Below are 24,990 nucleotides of genomic sequence, written 5' to 3' on the forward strand. Positions count from 1 at the left end.
GAGCTGACAGCTAACTCCTTAATTTTATTCTTCCAGAAGCCCCACAGTAAAACCCCACCAGCAATTCCATTAGACATGCTGAGACCCCCCCCCCCCATGCACCATAGATACTGCCAACAAACTCTGTCAGATGATTTCTCTGCATCTAACAAGATGAGCATGAGGAGTTTACTTAACAATTCAATGTCATGCTGGGCCAAAGTGGCATTGTTAATCCTGAATGTTTGATGACCTTAAATAAAGCTATACTGATCTTTATTTATGAGTCTACATAGCAATTTTGCAAGAATGTTAGTAGATAACAAAGAAAAACTTTAAAATGATGATTAAAGAGCAAAATGGGTATATATGCCAAAGGGTTTGTGGGATCTTTCCCCTCTTTTGAGAGCACAGTAATTGCTATTTTCCATGATAGAGGGATAGGGCCTCACGTTAACACCTCATTAAACAACCCCCTCCACAGTTTAGTTAGTGAGATGCTCTCTAACTCCCAAACTCTATGGGGATACCATCTTCACCTGGGAATTTTCTGGTCTCTTGAGCTGTGACCACTGTCTTAAGCTGTTTTAGTTCTGTGTTGTAACAACCCCTGTGCCTTCTCCCTGTGCAGTTGGGATAACTTGATATCCTCCAGAAGTTCATTCATTAACAACCCTCCTTCTAAGAAATCTTCCTTATCAGCATATAACTGCACATAGAAGTACTGGATGATTTCCAGACCTTCTTTGAGTATATTAGTCAAGTTCTTCATTTATGGGTTTCTCAGTTTGATTTTTAGTCTCTTCACCTTCTGTTTTCTGGCCCTTCTCACTAAAGATTTTCGTGCTTTGGATTAACTATCAAACAACATTTCCTTCAAAGCCACACATTGTTTTTCTGATAAGTCATACAAGTTTATTACCTTGTTTTCTGACTCTCGTATCTCTTTACTTCTCACTTCTGTCTGTTTTGTGTTGTCAGATTGTCTTAGGTTAAATTGTTCTACAGCATGTTTATACTTCATTTTACTACTTCTATATTTGTTTCTCTTTGTACTGGATCTGAATTCCGAGTTTATCAGTTCTTTCCAGAAGGTGGGAGGAGAGCCTCCAATATCTATCCACCCATCTATCTGCAGTCGATTTCAAAGACAAGACTACAGGGATGGGATCAGAGAGAAGCATTAAATATGTCTCTAGAGTTAGATGAGGCAACTTTGCTCTTTAGAAACATAAAACCTGTTGAGTCTAGCACAGCTTCCAAATCTTGGCCTTGACAGATTCTCATGCATCATCAAGGTTACATATAAGATATGCCCGCAGGTATTTTCCTTCCTTTATTAATTTAAAACTCCTTGGGTCATCCATGACTAGAAATCCTTGCTGAAAACATTATTTCTCCTAAAACTGCCCCAACGGTTTTTGAAGCACATGTGGGTTGTAGATATATAAAGCCAACTGTGATTCACCAACCTTTCCATTCACGTCTGACAGTGGTGCACCTGGGCTTCCTCTCTGGGAAATCTTCATCGATCATTATAGGTTATTGCTTTACTGATCAGATTCAAAGCTCCCTTACTGTATTGACCCAGTAGTTCAGATGAGAAGCCTAACATGCACCCTTTCTAGATAAAGTCCTTGTGTTCCCAAACTACCAGATGAATTTCCTGCAAGAAAGCCACATCTAGCTGATGGTATTTTAAATAAGAAAGAACCCTATCTTTCTTTCTTTCTTTCTAATGTCCGCCAGACCATTCACATTTTGGTTGTGTTTGGCTTACATTGTAATTTCTCTGATTTTCTCTTTGAACTTTCCACTGCACCAAGGGTATTCACAAAATGTCTAGTTCCAGTCATTACCTTTTGCAGACTCCAGGACATCATGTTATTTCCATATTTGGACATTTGTTTTTTCTTTACAGACTTTTTTTTTTCATCTGTCAAGATTGTCTAGCAACTGTTCAGGAACAATCTGGGTATTCAAATCAATTTGCAGAAGTATTCTGTCTTCCTCTCTCACAGAAATATTTTCCTGGGATTTAGCCTTGGGATGAGCCTTAGTTCTGCCAAACAAAGTAAATATGTTTCAGTAGTTTTTCTTGAGTTTCTCCAACCTAAGCTAAGTGTTTGCACTGGAGTTACTCAGGTTTCTAGGGCACATGGCATCAATGATAATAATGCTGTCCTTGGCCAGACTACATATGAAGAATATAGCTACACCCTTTGACTTTTCAGATTCCAGTTCTGGTATTTGTAAAGAGGGAGACTGGATGGTGGGTAAACCTGACAGCTCTCCCTTCTGACCCCTCTCCATTCAGTCATGACAGGCACTTCAGAAATGGTGTGGGGAAGGGTTTCAAAACAAATAGAAGTGCAAGCTCTGTGGGATCCTGTAGACAGCTGTCAGGAAGATGTTTTTATTTTTATTTTCAAACAGGAAACATCTTTATTAAATTAACTCTTATGATGTATATAAATTAAAACAGACCATACTGACATATTTTCATTTGCAAACATTGCATGTCAAGTAGTCAGGGAGATGTTAGCTGTTATCAATTCCTTGAAGGCCACAAATTGTTTTGGGTCCTCAGGACCTCTGCAAGTGTACACCGACAAAACCACAGTGATGCAAACCTGGTACCAGGTCCTATCTACTTTGCAGACAGGCTATGATAAGTGTGAAGTGTAAAATGAAGGAAAATGTTAGTGTTTGTATTTTAAATATGTTTTAATTTCAAGATGGATTCCTATTTGTTTTTGTCTGCGTATGATGATTTATTTCCTGTAAAATGGAAGTGCCAACATGGCAAATGTAGAAAGTTCTTTTCTGGAATTTGGAACTTGTGCCTAATATGGAAAGTTGTTACAGTAATGTTGCATTTGTTCAAAAATGGTATAAATGATTCAAGCTTTTTGATTCGTGGAGACAGGACCTTGATATCCTAGTCTCCTATGTATGTGTGTTCTTTGCAATAAATGAGATTATTATTCCCTGCTAAACTGTGCTGTGTGAAAGTTATTTTGTACTTTAATAGTTTTGTGCTGTGAAGTCTCAGATTTCTTAAGCCATTTGAGTGCTGTTATACCAGAAGTTGCCATTGTGCCAGCTGTGACAGGTTTTCTGTCAGTCAAGTTATTGTTGTGTCAGTACATGATTTTGTTTCTCTTACCTTCAGCGGAGTTTGCAGTTTCTCCAGATAAGCTTTATTAACAACCTGTACATCAGATACAATTGTATGAGAGAGAGGGGAAATTGTATGTAAGAAATAACTAGTCTGTGAAAATAACAATGCAAATTTCTTTGATTACATGAGTCTGGGTTTTAATCCCAAAATAACAAGGACAGAGTTTCCATCTCAGGTATGAAGATGGGTTTTAATCAAAACGAAAAGAATAAATGAACAGAGAGGATTCTTATAAGGGTGGGTTCATAATCATAGTCGCATATCTATCCCTTTGCTTTGAGAGTGGGTTTGTATCATAGACACCAGTGCAGGTGATTTAAAAGAGCCAGAGTATGAGACTCCAGCCAGGCATATGTTTAATAAGGGACAACCGTAATTATTTGATAAAATGGTGCGCACTTACTAAAAATGATGGTGCTTAGCAATTTCTGGAAAAAAGAAACTTTTGACAAGAAAATTTTAGAAAATCGTAAACATAAATTGGAACAGAAAGGGAATAAAGCACCAATCTCTTGCTGGCCAGTTTTTAATGACTGGCAAGAAGAAGCTAAAAATAAGGAAAAGGAATTTGTAGTTAGAAGCTTAAAATACAATTCAGCTAGATTAAAGTCTTAGCTGCAGGCAGCTATTAGAACAGTAAATGCATTACAAAAATGTGCAGATGAAAAATCTGATTCCTGGGGTATGTATCTTTTAAGGCAATTATAAAACTTTGCAGTTATGCAGCCAGAATTTTCAAATGATGACTGGCCTCTGATCCCTTCTGCCCCTCCTCCACCTTATGATCAATCTGCTTCCTATAAAACTGGTAATTCTCTCTGTCTGAGAGGGCAGGTGAAGGTACATTAAGCCGAAACACCCATTACTTCCCTTGACACAAGTTACTTTCAGTACTTCTGCTGATCCCCATGGGTTGGTTTATTATACCAGACTTACACAACAACGACAACCACCATCTACCACAATACCACCAAATTAAATGTTAATAAGAATGGCAATAAAGGGAAAGAGTTACATCACAAACACAATCATGGAGCTGTAGAAAAACTAAAATGACTTGCTAATAAAAATACTCCACCAAAAACTAACACCCTAAAGAAGATCAAGAAATTGGTTACACAGTTTCCAATAGTTATTGGTGGAGAATAATATTGGTGGACCCTCTCTTCTAAACAAAATACAGAGAAAGAAACAGCACTGATTCTTCCACTGATATTGATGTACCAAATGCACCCCTTAAGAGAGGTTCCTAATCCTACAACCACTTGGGATAGTGAGAATGAACCAACGCTAAGAGTAGTACACCCATAGACTGCAGTAGATTTCCAAACCATTGCAGATTCTCTTCCCCAGTTCGACTTCGAACACATTCTGCTAAATATGCCAAAATACTACAAGGACATGTACAGTTACAAAATCTAGCTATTGATGACCTTAGGGAAGTCCTGAAAGCTTCAACATCCACTGACACTTTCAGAAAAATACGGGACAAATCCAGTATAAGTGATAACATTCTGAAGCACACAGATGAATGACTCCTTGCTTCTAGAAATAACTTAATAGAAGCTATTACTACAACATACCTCACCCAAAATCTAACTGAGCAAGAATTAAAGCCATTGTACAGAAAGAAAATAAATCTATTGATACATATTTGCAACACATGATAGATGCATTTGAAGCCTTTTCTGAATACCAAACCTCTGGAAGGACCAGCAGCCAGTTGCCTGTTGGCTGCTTTTGTAGAATGCTTATTACCTCTAATTCAAGAACAAATTAAAAAAGGTTTGTTTAAATCGGCCAAGTTTAGGCATTCATGAAATTGTTAACTAAACACGATATGTAGCAGATAATATAGTCAGAGAAAAAAGTTAGTAGATGTTCAGTTCCAGCAGATTGATACTGACTAACGGGAAGCGGAAGAAGGAATTGAAGAGGAAGAGTTAGATTTAGGTACTTCCAATTACAAGCCAAGGGACAGTATCAAAAAAATTACTATCCCTCTATGTCACCACAATCACCACAAGATCAAACATGTTTATCTCATTGTTTTAATTATGGTCAGTCTGTACACTGGCGAAATGAATATCTACTCTCTCTGCAACAGACAAATTTGTCAAATGTCCAACTGCTACAGCAAGCAGAAAGAAATCCTCCCTTTTGGAATACTGCTTGGCAGCCATGAACTGGAACCATAGCTATTTCTCTTGGTACCAGTTGAGCAAGAATGTTCTTTTTTCAATATTACAGTGAAAAACTCCTCTCTCTTTTTTCTTGTTGCCACAGGAACAACCAAATCTACAATTACATCAGCAAATGCTGAAAATCTCCCACTTTCCACTAAAACATTTTGTGGAGTGGGAGTGTCTGCAATTCCTTCAGACTACAAGCTGCACTATGCCCCGCTACATTAAAACAGTTATGAGCTTTTCAGGGACTGAAAAGTTATTGTCGACAATGTACTTTTAACTTTGCAAAAGTAGTAAGACTATCATAAGAATTACTAAAGAAAGATACCCTGAAACATTTCCCTGGCAAGACCACCATGAACAAGCTTTTATTCAATTAAAAATCCTACTTTCAAACCCTCCTGCACTTGGATTACCAGACTATTCAAAAAGAGTTTCTTGTTTTGCTGTGAAAGAAATAAAGTAGCATTAGTAGTATTAGCACAATGAAGAAATGATGGTTTTCGATCTGTTGCTTATTTTAACCCAAATCTTGATCCTGTAGCAGCAGCCCTCCACCACTGCCTTAGGGGAGTGGTTTCAATTGTGTGCTTGGTAGAAATGGCAGCTGCAGTGACTCTTAGGCACAAAAACCGCATGGCAGTTACACATTCTGTAGAGGCATTATTACTAAAGACTAAGACACAATATTTATCTGTGGCACGATTGTCTAAATATAAACTGACTTTACGTAATAATTTTTCTTTGCAAATTGTTTGATGTCCACCACTTAATCCTGCTTCTTTAATTTCCACAAGGAATGAAGGAGAATCCCATAACTCTGCTGATGTCATAAACTCTGTGCTTCCTCCTAGGTCAGACTTAAAAGACGTTCCATTACCGATTCCTGAATTGTTTCTTTTTGTTGATGACTTCTACTTTTGAAGAGAAGATGGAACATTAGTAGCAGCCTTTTCTGTTTGCACACAGGACAAAATTTTGTTAACAGGACAATTAAATGGAAATGTGTTTACTCAAATAACTAACCTCATAGCTATTACTAAAGTCTGTAAACTGGCAAAAGATAAAACAGTTACAATTTTTACAGACTTGCATTATCCTTATGAGGTAGCTTGTGATTTTGGACACTTTGGAGAGAAAGAACGTATTTGACTTCGGCAGGGACAGTTTTTAAGAATGCAATTATTGTTCAAGAACTATTGAATGCATTTCCATTACCAAGAGAACCTGCTGTGGTTAAATGTGCCACACATAAAAATGATGACTGTTACATTTCCAAAGGCAATAGCTTTGCAGGTATGGCAGCAAGAAAAGCTGCACTGTCTTATCTTGTTTCAGCTTCAGTTTTGCAGCAATTTCTTACAACTATCACCACTGTTTATTTACAGGAATTTACATCTTTCCAGAACCAAACTGAGAACTCTGAAAGGGTAAGGTGGATTTGTAATGACTGCAACCATTCTCTGGAACTTTTGTGGATGCACACAGATGGGTGGCTGATAACTCCACAAAATTTTTTAAGTCAATGGGTTAAAGCTTACCACTTACCTTTTCATTTAGGTAAAAATGCCTTAATAAAACAGATTTCAAATAATTGGTATGCTCCTTACCTTTCAGAAGACAGTCATCATTTTGTAATCCCTTGTGTAATTTGTTTTGAGCATAATGTATTAATGTCTGTGCCAGCACTCACCCAAACTTTGAAAAAGTCGTAGGCCTGTTTGTATCATTCAGTGGGACTTTATTGAATTCCAAAAAACACAAACGTTTAAGTATGTACTTGTCATTGTTGATGCTTTTTCTGGATGTGTGGAAGATTATCCTTGTGCAAAGAATAATGCACTGTAGACTGTAGCTAAAAAGTTCCTTCAGAAGTTCTACTAGTCAGGTAATACAACAGCTCAGTAAAACATTGAATATCAAAATGCAGCAGCATTGCCCATATAGACCACAAGCTTCAGGAATTGTGGAGATGTCAAATCAGATTATAAAGGTCCAGTTGGTTAGTTGTGTGAGGAGACTGGTCTTAATTATCCAAGAAGCTTTACCTTAAGTTTTATTATGTATGCAGAGTGCAGTTAGTAATACTAGGAAGTTATTCCCTCATGAAATTCTTATGAACAAACCCATGACAATGCCTGCTATACCTCTCCCTAAAAAATTGGAGTTATAAAATGTGAATGAATCTGTTTTTCTGTATTGTAAATATCACTGTTCTGTTTTGTAGCACTACTACAACACTGTTTCTGAGTCTGTAAGACAGCCTCAGTGAATGATCTTCATGACCTACAACAGGAGATTTCATCTATGTTAAATTATTCTCTTGAAAACATTCTTTGTGTCCCAAATTTAAAGAATCCTACCTGATTTTGCTTACAGCCACTACTGCCATCCGATGCAAAGGACTGCCCACCTGGATTTATGTGTTACACATCAAGAAGACCCTCCCTTGTAATGAGTGCAGCTGAGATGCCTTCAACATCATCCCTCGTGAAACAGCAGACCATATTCAAAATTGTACCAGATGAAAAAAACAGGGGCACCTTTGCATCTGGAAATGAAGACTATGGACTATTTTCATTTTGCCATCTGGATCAAACCTAGAACTGAAAGCAAATGATTTGCCATTCAAATTAAATCTGAAGGTGAAATTGAGTGACTCCATGTTATCATCTTGGTCAGTGATAAGACTTAGTGACTCTTCTTCTACTTCTTTGTTTGTCCCTGCTTCTGAAACAAACATTGATGATTTATTATGCTTTTTGGACAATGGACCTTATAATGCATCAAGTATCAAAAATTATTTGTGGCATCCTATACAACCAACACTTCTAGTTGGAGTTTATTTGGAAATTGACTTTATATGAATTATAAATGAACAATCCAGCATCCATGTTTGCAGTTTCTTCAAAACCTTCTCTAGCCCCAATATGCTCGATTTTCATATGACTCTATTAACGGTTTGTTATCATCATTTTATTTTGTCTAGTTTTGTCATCTGGAACTGTCAGTAGATTGTAATATGCAACCATCGGAACTGTAAGTACTGAATCATTTCTTATTAGAGATAAATATATTAGTAAAAAAATAGAGAAAGGCATTTGGTCAGAATTGAATCAAAAACACTTGATTGGCATCCTATATTCAATACTTTTCTTTGGTGCCTTATACACATATGTCAAGACTCTTAATGCTAGTGACTGTTGAGTTTGTGCACATTTATCTATTGCATGTGATGGAAGTATTCCATTAATTCTAATACAGGTGACTGATGCAGAATTCCATTCAGCATTTCCTATTATTTTTCTCACTAAAAAAAAACAAAATGCTAAACATAAATCTATACCCTTTTCAGTAGTACCAATTCTACCATCAATGACTGTTAAAGGATATATTTGCTACCTTAAAAATGAAACAGTTTCTTTTTTTTGGAAACAGTATTTGTAATTTTACTTGGAAAATGTATAATGGGACTGGGTTTGGCAGAATTACATGAATACTGTTACATCTGTGGAGACCCAGCATAGCCCTGGTTACCAACAGACTGGCTGGGCTGTTACTATGTATGCCACCAACTATACAACACTATTCCCTAGCACAAGTGTCAGGACTCTTAACTCTTTTCCAGGCAAAAATTCTATGAAGCTTTTGGGTGCTCCAACTGCCTTTTATATGGAGCTCCTTTTGCATTTCTGGTTGTTGGAGCATCTGAAGGACAGCTAAAACTCTGGAAAGCTGGCTGGTGTGTGGGGGGTACTACTGCAACTGTAATCCATTAGAACTACTACTGCTAAAGTTTACATATACAATTGCAGTTTCTGTGGGACCAGGCAAGTTACTTGGTTTTCTATACAGAAACAAGGAAATCCTAAGTAAATCATTATCAATTTTGTTAAACAAAACTTTAGCATATGGACATGCCTCTGGGCTATGGTGACAGACTGTAGTGGTACAATTTCACAAGAGGAGGACGGGGTTACATCCAACCCAAACAGTTTTAGATTCATCACCCTTAGCAGTGATCAGTGAACTTACCCCTAGAGCTGTATGAATGTTGCTGTCAAGAAGTGAAATTTGAGAGTCTCTTGGACTTGAAATTTTTTTGAGGAGGTGCTGTACTCCTTTCTTATTTTGTTTTTGCTATTGGATGTTTTGCTGCTTGGTTAAGAATGGCCATCTGGTTGTTGCAAAACTTCACTGTATAATGTTCTTGTAGTTTATTTATTTATTGACATTTGATTACTAGGAAAGTCTGACTAGGTAAGAGCCCATTTTCAGTGGAGGCCTGAGGAGAAAAGCTCCAAAGTATTAGAAAACATTTTAAGAGCAATAATTTTACGGTCTTTAAAAATAATACAAAAATTAACTACAGTATCTGATGGTGTCCTTTTTATTTTTCCTCAACACATATGTTTGGATCCGATCCTCTGATCCAATTCAGCCAAATACTCCAGACTTTGGATCCAACTCTCAAACTCCTCCCTCCACCTATAATGCCCTAGTCCATCCCCATTACCGCTCAGTCACAGGTTCCTCTGTCAAGTGAAATTTAGTGGTTTATTATGAGTCAATTCTTTATTTTTTTCTCTTAAAAAACTTTCTTCTAATTATTTCATTTTGATCTTTCTATCCTCCCTCTTAGTCTTCACAGGCATTAGGTTTTGTACTATATTGAATAGTATTTCTTTTGTACCAGATTTGGTGTTATTTTTACCTTTTAATCAGGGTATTTTCTTTAAATTACCATTGTTGGTAATTCTTCCTTTTTCTTTCCCTTAAAAAATATTCTCTTTTCTTGTAGTGTGTTATTTCTGTACTGCTCTACTGTACCATTTTATTATTGTACTGCTTGGTACTAACTGCCATGTCAGATAAAATGACAGGTTTCAAGAAGTGTACTTCTTATGGGCATAAACTTCTGAATTCAGATGCCCACATGGAGTGCTTTTATTGCCTCGGAGTCAGCCACTTGCATACTAACTGCACTATCTGTTCTACCTTTAACCCAAGAGCCTGGCTGACCAACGCAACAAGTTGATTCTGAAAAGCCTTTTACCTGCTACTTTAACTTCATCTTCTGGGGCTCAAACCCCCACTAAAGTTACTATGTCTGCATCATCGGAGCAAAGATAATGCACCCGCCGAAGTCCCCTAGGACTTTGTCTGAGCCACCTGTCAAAAGTAGAAAAATCTTTGATTCAACATCATCTAATCCAAAGACCCAATCTTCAGATCCAAAACCTTCTCATCAAAAATCTTTGGATCCGATAATGATATCATCCAGTCCAACAGTGCCTGCCTCGATCCCAGATCTTTGGATCTGAAGCCTGGCACCTGTCAAGAAGTCACATGCCAGAGTATGTGATTAAACCAACTTCCCCTACTCTGCGCTCTCCATTCTTACAAACCCCTAAGAAACAGTCCAGGCCACAATCCACTACATCCTTTGGGTCCTCTAGAAGTTTATCAGAAGTGGATGTGGATAGGATGATGTGAAAATCGGAGTGTTTATGCACACAATAAATAGTTTTAAATTAGAGTTGTGAAGTTCTTCTTGGATCGTATCACCCACTACAGCAAATTATTCTTTGTGGTCTGTTTTTATTAGTCATTCGCTGTTTTTTGACTTTTTATATGATATGAAAACTTCTCAGAGCTCAGATCCAGACTGGGATCATACCAGCTGCATCCCCTATTGGATCCGTGACCCTTCCAATGATGTCTCACACTATTCTGTCTCCTTCTCTGAACCATCCAACTGTTTTGGAGTCCTGGAATCCAAAAGCTCTGAGGGGTCTGAAGTCGGATATGAAGAAAATCTCTTCTTCAACACTGACAGTATCCCTGACTGATTCCATTCCAATACCTTCGGATCAGAATGGTTCCCAGAGCTGAAGTGTTGGCATCAGATACATGGGGCCAGGATTGACTCTGATGTTGCAAATTTTCAATGCCTGCAAAACCAGGGTTTCTGGGATTCTTTCCTGGACAGACTCTTCCAGCATTCCTGAAGTGCTGTCTGACTCTCCAGCTCTGGAGGCAGTCGGGAGATGATTATTCCTGCACCTAGATACCAGGGCAAACATAACAGAAGATTTCTGGGTTCTAAAAATAATATCTAGAGGTTATTCCATTCCATTTTTCTAACTTCCTGTTCATAAAAGGAAGAAACTTCCTGATGATCAACCCAGTCAGAGGAAAGTGGCAGCACAAGAAATTCAAAAGCTGCTAATCAAAAGTCATCCAAGAGGTCCCACTAGACCAAATTGGATTCAGAACTTACTCACACTTCCATTGAGTGCTCAAAAAGACTGCGGACCTCAGACCAGTTCTGGATCTCAGCAATTTGAACCAGTATATAAGTAAAGAAGTCAAAGTTCCATATGGTCACGGTTCAGTCCATTCTGCCATTTCTTCTCAAGAATGATTGGATGTGCTCCATAGATCTTCAGGATGCATACTATCACATTAAAATAGACAGGTGATCCAGAAGACATTTACGCTTTCAGCTAGGAGCCAGTCATTACCAAATCAGAGCCCTGCCCTTTGGACTTACCAAAGCCCACAGGGTGTTTACCATATGCATGGTAGTGGTAGCTGCTAATCTGAGACTCAAAGAATTCTGAGATCTGCACGACTGGCTCCTTACCACCCCTTCCAAGCATCTTCTCCAACAGTCCAGGGACTATTTTTCTCCAGATTTGTCAGCTACTGGGGATAACAGTAAATTATGCCAAATCAAACTTGACACCAGTCCAGAGCCTGGAGTTCATTGGTACACATCTGAATACAACTCAGATAGCATCACTACAAACTCATTGTATATGTACCCTCAGGAGTCAGGTCCATCTGCTTATGTCCCATCCATCTCCCACAGCAAGATCAGTTCTTCAAGCACTAGGATCCATGGCAGCAGCCATTGTGTTCTTTCCTTTAGCAAATTTTTTTTATGTGTGCCCTTCAATGGACTCTAGCTGTTTAATGTTCTGTTCTTCAGCAACCCTATCCTTTCCAGTCAAACTTACTACTATTTGCAAACCTCACATCATCTGGTGGATCCAGTCGGATGACATTCACCTAAGACTATCATTTATTCTACAACCCCCAACAGCCACAGCGACTAAAGATGCCTCCCATCTGGGTTGGGGATGGAATTTCCTGGGAAGGAAGGTCCAAGGCATGTGGTCACCTCAAGAGACTAATTTGCATATCACTGTACTAGAGATGAGAGCAGTCCTAATAGCATTGCAGGCCTTTCAAAATGCTCTCTCTCTAGGGACTGTTATGATTCAGACTGACAGCATGTCTGTGGTCTGGTACATCAACAAACAAGGAAGATCTGAATCTTATCCACTCTGCAGACAGGACATGAAAAGTGTGGGAATGGGCGATCTTCGCCGACTACTGTCTAGTTGCACCGCACATACTGGAGAAAACCAATGTGTTAATGGACAAATTAAGCAGATCCATTCTGATGCATCACGAGTGGTATTTCAATCAAACTGTGATGCAAAAGATTTTCTGTTATTGGGGCCAACCTTGCTGCGACTTCTTTGTATCCCCCCACAACAACAAGTGCAGCAGGTACTTTGCTCTTGTACCTCTCAGGGGATGTCACCGAGAGATGCTCTAGTTCAAGCTTGGGCCTTGGGTCTCCTTTATGCTTACCCCTATTTTCCCTTGATTCCAAAATTTCTGCAGAAGGCAAGCTGGCTGAAGAGCTCAGTCATATTCATTACCCCCTTCTGGCCTTGACAGGTATGGTCAAACTTTCTATGGTCTCATCTTCGTTATCCCCCATGGATACTGAAGCTGTCTTTGGATCTCCTCTCACATTCATCAGGAATCAAACATCCCACCCAATATCCAGGCCATTATACTAACCACATGGTTTCTCCACTTCTAGTAATGGTTGGACATCCAAAGCTTTCTTCCCCTGTACGTACCATTATTTTATCTTTGCAAAAAGACTCTACTATGAAAGTTTATAAGTGCAAGTGGAAAAGATTCTCCCTTTGGGCCTTGAAAAATGAGGTTGATCCTTTTTCTGCACCACTTTGTATAGTGCTTGAATTTTTGGCAATTCTTTTTAAAGAAGGAGCTAGTTTTTTCTAAAATTAAGCTACAATCAGAAGTCATCTCTAATTCTCATACAGGAGACAGAACTTATTCATTTCTTTCTTCCAAATTATGCAAAGCATTTCTAAAAGGCATTTTTCTTATCAGGCCACCAATAAAGGATCCTTCACCTCCCTGGGATCTGACCATTATGCTACAAGGTCTAACTCAAAAACCTTTTGAACCTTCAGCTAAAACTGATCTAAGATTCCTTTAATGGAATACACTTTTCTTAGTAGCCATTACTTCTGCAAAGAGGATATCTAAACTCCAGGCTCTTTATTCAAAGACCACTTACATTATTTTCGAAAAAGATAGGGTCACCTTACAGACAAACCCTTCCTTTTTACCTGTCTTGGTTTCCTTTGTTAGTGCTTGATGTGGCAACATCTTGGCAATATGATGAAGCACCTTTCCTACAAGGCCAATTTGGGCACTGAGGCCACTTTCCATTATATCCCCCACCAGCCATGTCAGCTGTTGGGAGGATGACAGAATCTCCACCTCCACTACTACTACTTCTGAAGGTACCAGTGCACCAGCTAGTAGGGCAGAGCTACCTGATACAGATGGGGAAGGTAGGACAGGGTTTGTACATACAGCATTGACAGCTTGGGAACATGAAGTGCTGGGTGTTGGTGCTACAATCTATGGAGGGGTGGTGGGCCAATCCCCAGAGGTCAATCTACCTGTCTGTGCTGTATGTCAGTTTTTGTGAGCAGAAATGTAGGAAAACAGAACTTTTCAGAGCATATAAAATACCACCCCCCCCCAAAAATAAAAAAAGAGAGAAAGAAGGGGTAGGATGAGACAAAAAAGAGAAAATTAGGTCCATTACATATCGTATGACTATATGCATTCAGAAAATAAACAGTTATGATTATCCAGTGTATACATCTCTGCCACATCCAAGTATGATGGGAGGGTCTTACTCTGTTGTACCCGTGATCAACTGCAATGCTATAATATCATAAATATAACTATTTATTTTAGTATTGCCATACTGCATACAATTACAAATACATATTTGTCTTACAGTAAGACCTGATGCATACATACCCCATTTCTCTCTGAGGTAAGTTAACCTGTCTTGCTGTCCCTTCCTGTTTACTGCAATGTCTTCAGCAGCTGTAAGACAGAGAAGAAGAGACATGAAAGCATACTGAATAACAGTCTTGACTGAGTCCTCTATTCTCTAATATCATTTAATACAGATGTGTCAATATACTTACACAATTAAGGGATGTCAGCAGTTGTAAGTTCATAGGTTCATAGGTTCATAGGTTGGTACTAGGCTATCAGCCCTAGGGCCTATACAAGCCTAGCCATAACAATTCCCTGGCTATTTCTTCCCACCTTATTTACTTTCCTGGACCCCTGTCTAGCAGGGCGACTGACGTGATCCCTGGGGTGAATTTCCTTTCTCCCATCCAATCGTCAAGGTTCCTCTTGAAGAGGTCCAAAGAGGCACTCTGCTTGACATGTATGGGCAATCTATTCCAGAGTCTGGGAGTCTCTGGGTCAGGAACCTATCCCTCCAGCATGTTTTGTTTATTGTGATGACAAGGTTTAGATCCCTGGAGTGTGTAGCTCTGAGGGATTGGGATTTCTTTAAGTGTAGCATGTCCAACAGCTCTGGATTTGACATGGCCTTGTATGTTAAGCAGAGATCGCCTCTGAGTAGACGATATGCGACAGAGTATAGCTGGAGTTTTTTAAGGCGGTCAGCGTAGGGCATCTGCTTTAGGCCTGTGATTCTTTTAGTGAGGTATTTCTGAGGCCTTTCCAGTTGTTGCAGATGTCTTGAGAGGTACATACCAAATGGGGCATTGTATTCTATAATGGGTCTAATGAGGGATGAGTACAGAGGGACAATGACCTCCTTTTTTCTGGATGAAAAGCCCTTTGTGATGAGGTGTGCCACATAGAAGGATTTCCTGATTGTTGTGGCGATGTGGTTATCGAAGGTGAGACCACTGTCCACCTGTGTCCCTAAGTCTCTTATCACACTTTCTGTGTTTAGTGTACTGCCACCTATATGGTAATTCATGGATACATGTTTTTTTCCCAAAGGGGATAACAATACATTTCTTGGCATTGAGCTTGAGCCCATGGCTCTGGCACCAAGCATCTGTTTCTGTAAGGCCCTTTTGTAGAGTATCCACATCATTTGGGGATTCAATAATGACTCCCAGTTTGCAGTCATCTGCAAACTTTGTTAGCCAGAGTCTCTTAATGTTGACCTGTACTTCAGAGAAGTAGATGCCAACAAGAGCGGCCCCAGGACTGAATCCTGAGGTACTGCACTTGTCACTTGTCTGGAGCTGGATTTGGAGTCAGCTACTTTTACAGTGTGGGTTCTATCAGTAAGCCATTTAGCAACCCATTGGGTGACATAGGGATTAATGCCCAACTTAGTAAGTTTATCTATGATTCCAGAGTGGGGGATGGTGTCAAAGGCCTTGGCAAGGTCTAGATAGGCTGTGTGGACCACCTTACCCTTGTCCATGGCTCTGGAGACTGATTCAAAGAAGTCAATCAGGTTCAGGAGACAAGATCGGCCCTTCACAAACCCAAACTGGGTGGGGTCCAGTGTTTGAAGGTTGCCAATGTCTTTGTTTATAAGTTCCATGATAATATGCTCCATGGCCTTGCAGATAAGGCTTGTCAGACTGATGGGACGGTAGTTTCCGGGATCCAAGGTGGATCCCCCCTTGTGAATTGGGATAACTGTAGCTCTGCCCCACTCAGTGGGCACGAAACCTGAGGTGAGGCTATGATTAAACATGACACTTAGGTGAGGTGCCAGTTCATATTGTAGTTCATGTAGTACACAGCCCGGGATGTCATCTGGTCCCATGGATGCTGTATTCTTGGCTTTAGAGAGTGCGTTTTGTACCTGTGTGGCCGTTATTACTGGAATTTGGCAATCTTCCGGTTTTGAGATGGGCCATTTAGGGGGTGAGAGGGGGGTGAAGTTGGCACTGAATCGATCTGCCAGGATATTGGCAATATCCTTCGGATCAGTACATTTAATGCCATTCTGTTTTAGCTCAGAGCAGATCTGAGCATTGCCATTTAGATTCTTGACATAGTTATAGAATGCTTTGTGGTTGTCTTTGGAATCTTTGGCAATTTTATTTTCGTAACTAGCTTTGGAGGATTTTATGAGGCATCTCAGTTTCTTACTGAGGCTAGTAAGGGAGTTTTTTGCATCCTGGGATTTTCCTCTTTTCTGCAAAAGTTTCTTCCTTTTGTTGTAAAGTTTGTTTATGGCAGGGGACCACCAGATTGGCTTCCTTTTTTTGGATGAGAGCATTTTGGTTCTATTTGGGATGGCACGATTCATGCATGAGTGGATGTGCTCGTACAGTGCCTTAGTGTAGGATTCAGCAATTAAACTTTCAGTTCCCGTCTGCATGGGTGTCATGAAGCTTGTCACTTCTGACTTGAGTAGCATGAAGTTGGCTTTGGAGAAGTTTTTTATGATGGTTTCTTTACTGGGGGATGGGGGTGGGATGTGGATGTTAAGGGTGATTAGCTTATGGTCAGACCTGACTAACGAGGGGGTGACCATAGGTATGGAGCATTGATTTCCCATGTTGGTAATGACCAGGTCTAGGATATTGGAGCCCCTGGTGGGACTATGGATTAGTTGATCCAGGGCATTGGAATTTATGAATTCCAAGAACCGTTGCGCAAAGGTGTTGGGACATGAGTAGTTTTCCCAGTTAATGGCAGGGTAGTTAAAATCACCCAGTATTAGGGTGTTTGGTTCTATCTTAATATTTTCCAGTATGTTTAGAAAGGTGTAGTGAGAATCTTGGGGTATGGTGGGGGATCTGTAGCAAGCTACAATTTGGATTGCAGTCTTACCTAGTGTTAGTTGCACTTGGAGAATTTCAGACACATTGTGTTGGCCAACTAGCCTGGTGGTTTGAATATCCTTGGTGAATATTGACACTCCTCTACCTTTAGTGTTTCGGTCCTGGTTTGGTGGTCGAAAAGTGTGGTAAGAGTTGTAGCCTGGTATTGCAGGGGTGCTCTCTGGAGCCTTGAACCAGGTCTCAGTTACTGCACAGATATCGATGTTCTCCATTTTTAGGAGTGCCTCGAGAGAGTGCATTTTGAGGTTTAGACTTCTAGCATTGAGTAGCATTACCTTCAGATTTTGCACGCTTGTACCTGTTACGGTGGTGGTTTTGTCCTTTGAAATTTGCCTAAAAAAGGCACTATAGGGGTGGCAAGAGCCTTAGCCAGTAACCTGAATCCCAGGGGCCACAGGTGCAGACCATCTCTGGCAAAGCATCGTGGTCTGTCAATCATGTCATCCCAGGCAGACAGATACTGGATCCCCTTTGAATGACACCATAAGCTTAGCCAATTGTTGAAGTCAATCATTTTATCCTTATATTGTGGTATCATTCTGGGCGAAGGCAGGATGCTACTCAGGGCCAGGGTCATACCTGCCTGGGCCACATGATCCGAGAGCTCTTCCATGTCTCTTTTCATGTAGTCCAGGGAGGTACATCTCAAGTCATTCACTCCAACATGGAAAATGACAGAGTCATATTTGTACTTGTTGTGGAGTGACTTGAGTGCATGCATTATGTGGCGGATCCTGGCACCCGACAGGCTGCTGACTGTAATTTTCTCCTTATTCAACCTGGTGAGAGGGACATCAGTGTGCCGGACTATAGAGTCACCTATGACAAAAGTGTTAGGTACATTGTCTTGCCTTAGGGGCTGTTGCTGGGTGGCACACTGGTGTTGTGAACTATGTGACACATTGGTTGTGATTGGTGTTTGTTTGCGTTTCAGCTTCAGAGGTCTTTGTTGCTTGGGCAGGTTACAGTTAAGGGCCTCTGCATATGTGGATTTAATGTTGCTATATGTGGGTGTTGGTGGTGTGGGTTTAGAAGGGCTATGTGTTGCTTGAGGTGTAGTGTGGGTGTTAACCTTCTCCTCTTGACTGTTTAGCACAATCTTGGGTGGAGAGAGCTTTGCTTCCATTTTGGCTATGTAAGTGCATCTCTCACAGGTTGTAGTGTTGGGTGGTAGGAGGAGAGGGTTGTCTGTGTACATGAGACAATTGCTGCATTGCCCCAGTATGCCCAGATTCACCAGGTGGACAGGAGAAATCACTGGAAGCTGACCCTTGGACATGCCTGGTTTGGTTTTTTTTTTTTTCTTTGTAAAGTATAGGAGCTGTTTCCTTAGCAAGGTACTTTGCAATTATAGGCTGTTTAGTGCCTACTATTAATTTCTCCTTGTTAACAAGGAGAGTTCAGTGTTTGTATGAGTTTAAGGCTTCCTAGTGCTTTCCAGCAGGTATTAGAGAAAGTGCTAGTCACAGGGATGCTTAAAGGTAAGATTGAAAAGAATGCACTCTGCAGTGTGCACTAGAGAAGTTAGATGTGAAAGTAGGTAACTTGAGTTTTACCCATTTAAAAAGTTAAGGTTTAGTGGAGAGTTACTATTTTTAAAACAGCAAGATGGATTGAAAGGGGTGGTCACTTTTGTATTTTGGTACTATGAAATACTGTAGGATGGCCAATAAATTTAAATAATTGAAGGGGTGGGATTTCAAAAATGATGATTTTTGTGATTACTCAGATAAGCCAGTGAAAGTAGAGAGAAATGAGATATATGGTCAGATTAACATAAGAGGCGGGCAACTAGAAAGACAGTGGTATTTAACAAGACAACTTAAATGGGTGGGAGGGCGGGAAAAAATTCTGCCTGACTCAGAACAGAGAGAGCTGTGGTCTCTTTTGAAGTTTTAATATGCTGTTAAAACAGAATGCAAGCAAAACACAAGGTAAAGAAAACAAACTACAGTATTCAAAATATAGAAAGGCAATACAATAATACAAAAAATAAAAGCAAACTAACCTTTCCTTCACAGCAAAGTGTAGCAGAGTCTGGATGAGCCTTTCTGGTAATCCTCCCATTGGATTGATCTGGTCATCCTCCCATTGGCTAAAGAGGTCCTTCTTGCACCATTTTAGGTTACTTTAGTGGTGACTATAGCTCTCTCCAGTGTGTGGGATACCAGCTGCACTGGAGACAACCTTGACTACTCTGTTCCAAGTCTCAGTCTTATACTGAAACCCAGAATAGTCCCCCTGTAGCAGCCTGCAGCTGTAGCACTTCATAAAGGAGTGCCACAGAAGTTGTGGACTCCTGAACACCCCACCTCTAAATTCAGCACCATCATCTCCCATAACAGCCATGCCTGCAGAAGTCAAGCAGCAACTCTAAGTCTGAATTGGTGACAAATTCCAATATCACATTTAGCAGCTACTGTTCAAACCTACATTTCCATGTCAACTGCATTTGCTTAATGGAAAGCAGAGAGAGAGGCACTGGCAAACAAAGATGAAGGTATTTTATCAAATAGCAATGAAGGTGAGATGCTCAACCTATTTTCATTTTTCAGATGGTCACCACTGACATGCTTAATGTCGTGGCTTGTTATCCTTCATGTTTCCTAGTTTAAGTAGGATGACTTGGCACATAGCTTTCTGGAATTACACACTGTAAAAAGTTAGTTGACTGATGTGGTAATCAACCTACGGAAGGAATAATGCATAAAGTTCAAGCAAGGTGATTATGGGTCAGTGCTACAGGAAAACTCCCTTTCAAACCTGTTCATTACAGATGAACTGCATTCAGTATGAATGGAGGTATACTTCAGATAGTCCTGTATGTGTGTGACTGTAGGAAATCCTGTGAAATGCAGTCCCATGAAGGAGACAGTATTACTGTTTGTAAATGTATGTCAGATGGATACATTTTCATGAGCTGATTAATACAGGTTGGGGTATGATACATACATACTTCACTACACATGCTGTCCTAAACAGAGAGTTGGACTATGTGAAAAAAGAAGATGATTTTAAATTAAGTATTATGCCTATCATAGACATACAAGTGCATTTTTAATTCATCGTCGAGTGGCCTCCGAAAGTCATGCACAAGCGTGCCTTCGCTGAAGGTTGGGCATGGGGCTGGCAACTCGGCACCATAAAAATCTACTGCCAATCATTAGCAGACCGGTGTTCCACTGCAGCGACCCCTAACTGGGAAAATCCGAAAAGACAAAACAACAACATCGGAATTATCCTGCTTAAACAATTGCACTCATATTCAACAGTGTTTCATAGCTAAATCATTGGGATATGCTATTTAGAAAAATGCATTTATCAAAACATTAATGCTGCATTTCTTGCAATAAATATGATAAAGTGTTAGAAATTGCATTCTGACTCCCATTGTCAAAATAAGTGGTATCTGCATTTGAACACTGGATCATCTGTATTCTGTCTCTAAAGTAAGTGTAATTAAACCTTGTGCCACAGAGACAGTTACATAGCATGTGAATGTTCTTCACTCAGTACTGTCCAGAGTGGTGACATCCATGCATTGCTTCTAAGCCTGTTTGTGCTACAGAAAGCTTCCCAAATAACATTTTGTACTTTTTTTCTTAAGCAGGTAAGCTTGATTGAGTGCCACTCAACTGCGAGTAAGTGCACAAGGCAAGAAACAGGAAAAAAAAGCATATGAAGTTCTGATGAAAGTAAGTCATAACTTTGGAGTAATAATTTCTGCATTCCCCTCACACTCCATGGATCCGGACCACACAGCGACTCTTTTAAGGGGCCAAAGTCACCACATTTACAACTTCTGCCACAGAAACATGTATACAGCATGTGCACATCACTCACTCATTAGTAATACGGCACAGTGGTGACAAAACTGCTCTAATGAAGATTACAAAAACAAAAGTACTTTTTCTTTCTGCTAAGTAGTGTTGCCATTATACAGGCAAACAAAACATATAAGTTGCCATATGATCCACAAACAACTACTCCAAATACAAAAAACAAGGTCCAAGAAGCACTGAGTATAAACTCCAAGAGTTTAATGCCTCCACAAAACAAATAATACATAAGGGCTTTTGTCCACTATAAGCTTGGAATTCATCAGATGATAAAACATATTCAAGCCTGACATATATAATCAAATACAAATCACATGATAGACACACCTCTACATTTAATGTAACATCACAGTATACATAAAACTGAACCACTGTTTGATAAAACCAATAAAAATAGGGAAAAAGTGTATACATAAAAAAGGATTTTACTTATCATATGCCCTTCTTTGGATAGAAATATCATTCAAGCGGGGGGGTATGTGGCATTTAAATAAATTTGCCATCATCTCTCTTTCCTCAATATGGATTTTCCAAGGGCCGGCCGAAGAATTCTGCTGTATTTACTCTATAAAAAAAAAAAAAAGAAAATAATGAGCAAAATTTTTTAATATTATGCTTACTAAGGGCATTATTGTTTTATTTGTGTGTACGAGTATTATATGTGTTCATATATGCGGTCCTTTAGTTTCCTGTCTGATTTACCAGTATACAAGCCATCATACCTCTAACATAAAGCAGCATACACTGTCCCCTTGGTGTCACAATTAAATTTTCCCTCGAATTTTGTAGGTCCGATTTTTAATAATAAAAGTGTCACCCTCAAGAATGGATGAACATTGCTGGCATGTACAGCACTTAACCACAAAAAACTTCAGTTGTAATACCAGGTTAGTAAAGGCTGCCACACCATCATCTGATGAAGTTTCTGGAGAGGAAATGAAAGTGCTTAATCTTGTTGTTTTGTGTTTGGAATAAAAAGTCGAATTTTCGTGTGGCACTTGGTATTACAAGTGAAGTTTTTTGTGGTTATTGGTGGACTTGTACTTCAGTGGTTCCACTTCATTTTTTTTTGTTATATGTACAGCACTTATGCATGCCAACTGTTATAGCCCTAGTAGCTGTAACCATTGTATCATATAAACATTTGAAATTAAGCCCTTTCTTATAAACAGTTTTAGGATCTATGTCTAAATGTGCACAAAGTATACAGTCATTTACAATGAACTGCCAATTTTTTCCCACAATACTGCTAACCTCAGGACTATCAGTTGAATAGGTTGTTCATAGGTTCATAGATTAGTACTAGGCTAACTGCCCTTTTGGGCCATTTGAAGCCTAGCCAGTTACCCCATGTGAGAATCAAACCCTGCACCTTGTGTCTTTAAGGTAAACACCTTAACCATTATGTCATCCTCCCACCCCTAATAAAAGAATTCTGGTAACTATGTGAATCTTGATTAATACCCTCTAATCTCAAACATCTACTAGAACCACAACTTGTACTAATGGCCAGGAGACTTACAGAAGTAGCATTACCTTTGTCTTGTAATAAAAGGACATAAATCCCATAAAGCCTTTTCCTAATGTCTTCATCCTTAATGGGCTTAAGGAACTATGCTGGATGTCCCCTGTTTATAAACATAGTATATAACAACTTACATTCATTCAAAAATTCGTCATCTTTGGAAACCATTCTTGCTGCATGCATTAGCTGCCCTTTAACGACAGCATGCTTTTGGTATGTGGGAGGGGTACTGGAAAACTGAAGGAGTGAATTTGAATATGTTGGTTTCCTATATATATATAATAATGAAAATAATGAAAACGACGAAAGTGCAGAACGACGACGACGAGAACACCGACACCGGAAGATCAACAATGGAGAAGACTGACAGTTGAGAATCCCAACACTGAGAACACAGACATGTTAAGGTAAGTGTATGATAGGGACGGACGTTAGGGTCAGGGTGTGGGTAAGGTAAGTGTATGACAGTGACAGACGTTAGGGTAGGGTGCGGGTCAGGTAAGTGTGCAATAGTGACGGACTTTATGTTTAGGGGCAGGTTAAGTGAGTTAGGGTTAGGGTGCAGGTAAGGTAAGTGTGTGATAGTGACGCACTTGAGGGTTAGGGGTGGATTAAGTGAGTTAGGGTTAGGGTGCAGGTAAGGTAAGTGTGCGATAGTGACAGAGTTAAGGGTCAGGGGCGGATTAAGTGAGTTAGGGTTAGGGTGCGGGTAAGGTAAGTTTGCGATAGTGACGGACCTTAGGGTTAGGGTTTGGGTTAAGGGTAGTGCATAGATAGTTGTGTATGTAAGGTTTAGTGTAGGTTTGTACGTTTTTTGGTGTGCTTGTGTTGTGTGTGCGTTTTTCAGGAAAGGTATTTGTTTTGTTGATTGTCGGAATTTTGGTTTGTCGGGCATGTGAAGTTTCATGTTTTTGAACTTTCTTTTTTTTTGTCGTTTTTTTTCATGTCAGTTATTTCGTTGTCGGTGTTTTGGCGTGTCAGTGTTATCAGGTAGACCCATATATATATATATATATATATATATATATATATATATATATATATATATATGTGTATACATATATATATATTTGAAGTCTAACATCTAGGTAGGCCATGATCTTTGTGCCTGCATTATGGGTGAACTTTAAAAGCAAAGTTGTGTTGTTGATATATGCAATAAACTCATCAATTTTATCCATATCATCTAACCAAGCAATAAAAATATCATCTAAATAATGAGCATACATACTCCAAGATGAACTGTAACTGCTATTAAAAATATATCAGTCCTCCCAGGCTGCATAACTATGTTGGCGTATAATGGACCACATGCCACCCCCATAGAGACACCCTTTTCTTGATGAAAATAATGCCCTTTGAAAATAAAATAATTGTGTAAAACAATATCCATTAAAGTGGTCAAAGTGTTATTAGTTTCCTGGGAAAAAGACAAAGGATAGGTTAAATAATCAGTAAACCATTCCAATCCTATAGTGTGAGGAATGCACATAAACAGATCTTGCACATCAGTTGTAATAAAAACAAGATCTCTGACATTAACAAGTTTGTTGACTGTACTCAAGAATGCCCATGAATCTTTACATATGTGAGCAATATTATACATGCTCTTGTTCATATGATGGTCAATATATTGTGTCAAAAAAACTGTTTTTGATGTGCTAGCATCCACAATAGGCCGAAAAGGGGGGCGCTCTACACACTTATGTATTTTTGCACACCAAATAACATGAGGATCATAGGTTCCTTAACTGATAAAAAGAATATTCATACTGACTAATCTCTTTCTGCATAAGCATATCATATAACGATACATCAATTTTGTGATAAGTGCACCTCATTAAGTGATACCTCTGTATAGGCATCCTTATATAATAAATTGAACATATGTTGTTTATAATCCATTTTATACATGACAACTAACCCCCCCCCCCACCTTTATCCAGGCACATGAACCGTAAATTTTTCTCTTGTTTTAATTTAAGTAACAAATCATGTTGGTGATGGGGTTAAGCTATGCCATGGAAACAATGGATGCTTATTACGCAAATGTCTCAAGTCCATCTCACAAACCTCTTCAAATAATTTTAGTGTAGGGTGCAAGTCAGGATTAAATGTGCTAGGAACTTGTAATGTTCCCACAGAAATATTAAATTTAACTTGATTAGCCATTATTAATTGCAAGTTCAAATTCTTGGTATAAAGTTTGAGTTCACAAATTATCCTAGTCAAATTCATTCTTCTTGCAGTTATGAATGAAAGGGTTTAA

Source organism: Protopterus annectens, chromosome 6.part1 (assembly GCF_019279795.1).
Source record: "Protopterus annectens isolate FY-2018-M chromosome 6.part1, PAN1.0, whole genome shotgun sequence".
Classification (NCBI taxonomy): Eukaryota; Metazoa; Chordata; order Ceratodontiformes; family Protopteridae; genus Protopterus; species Protopterus annectens.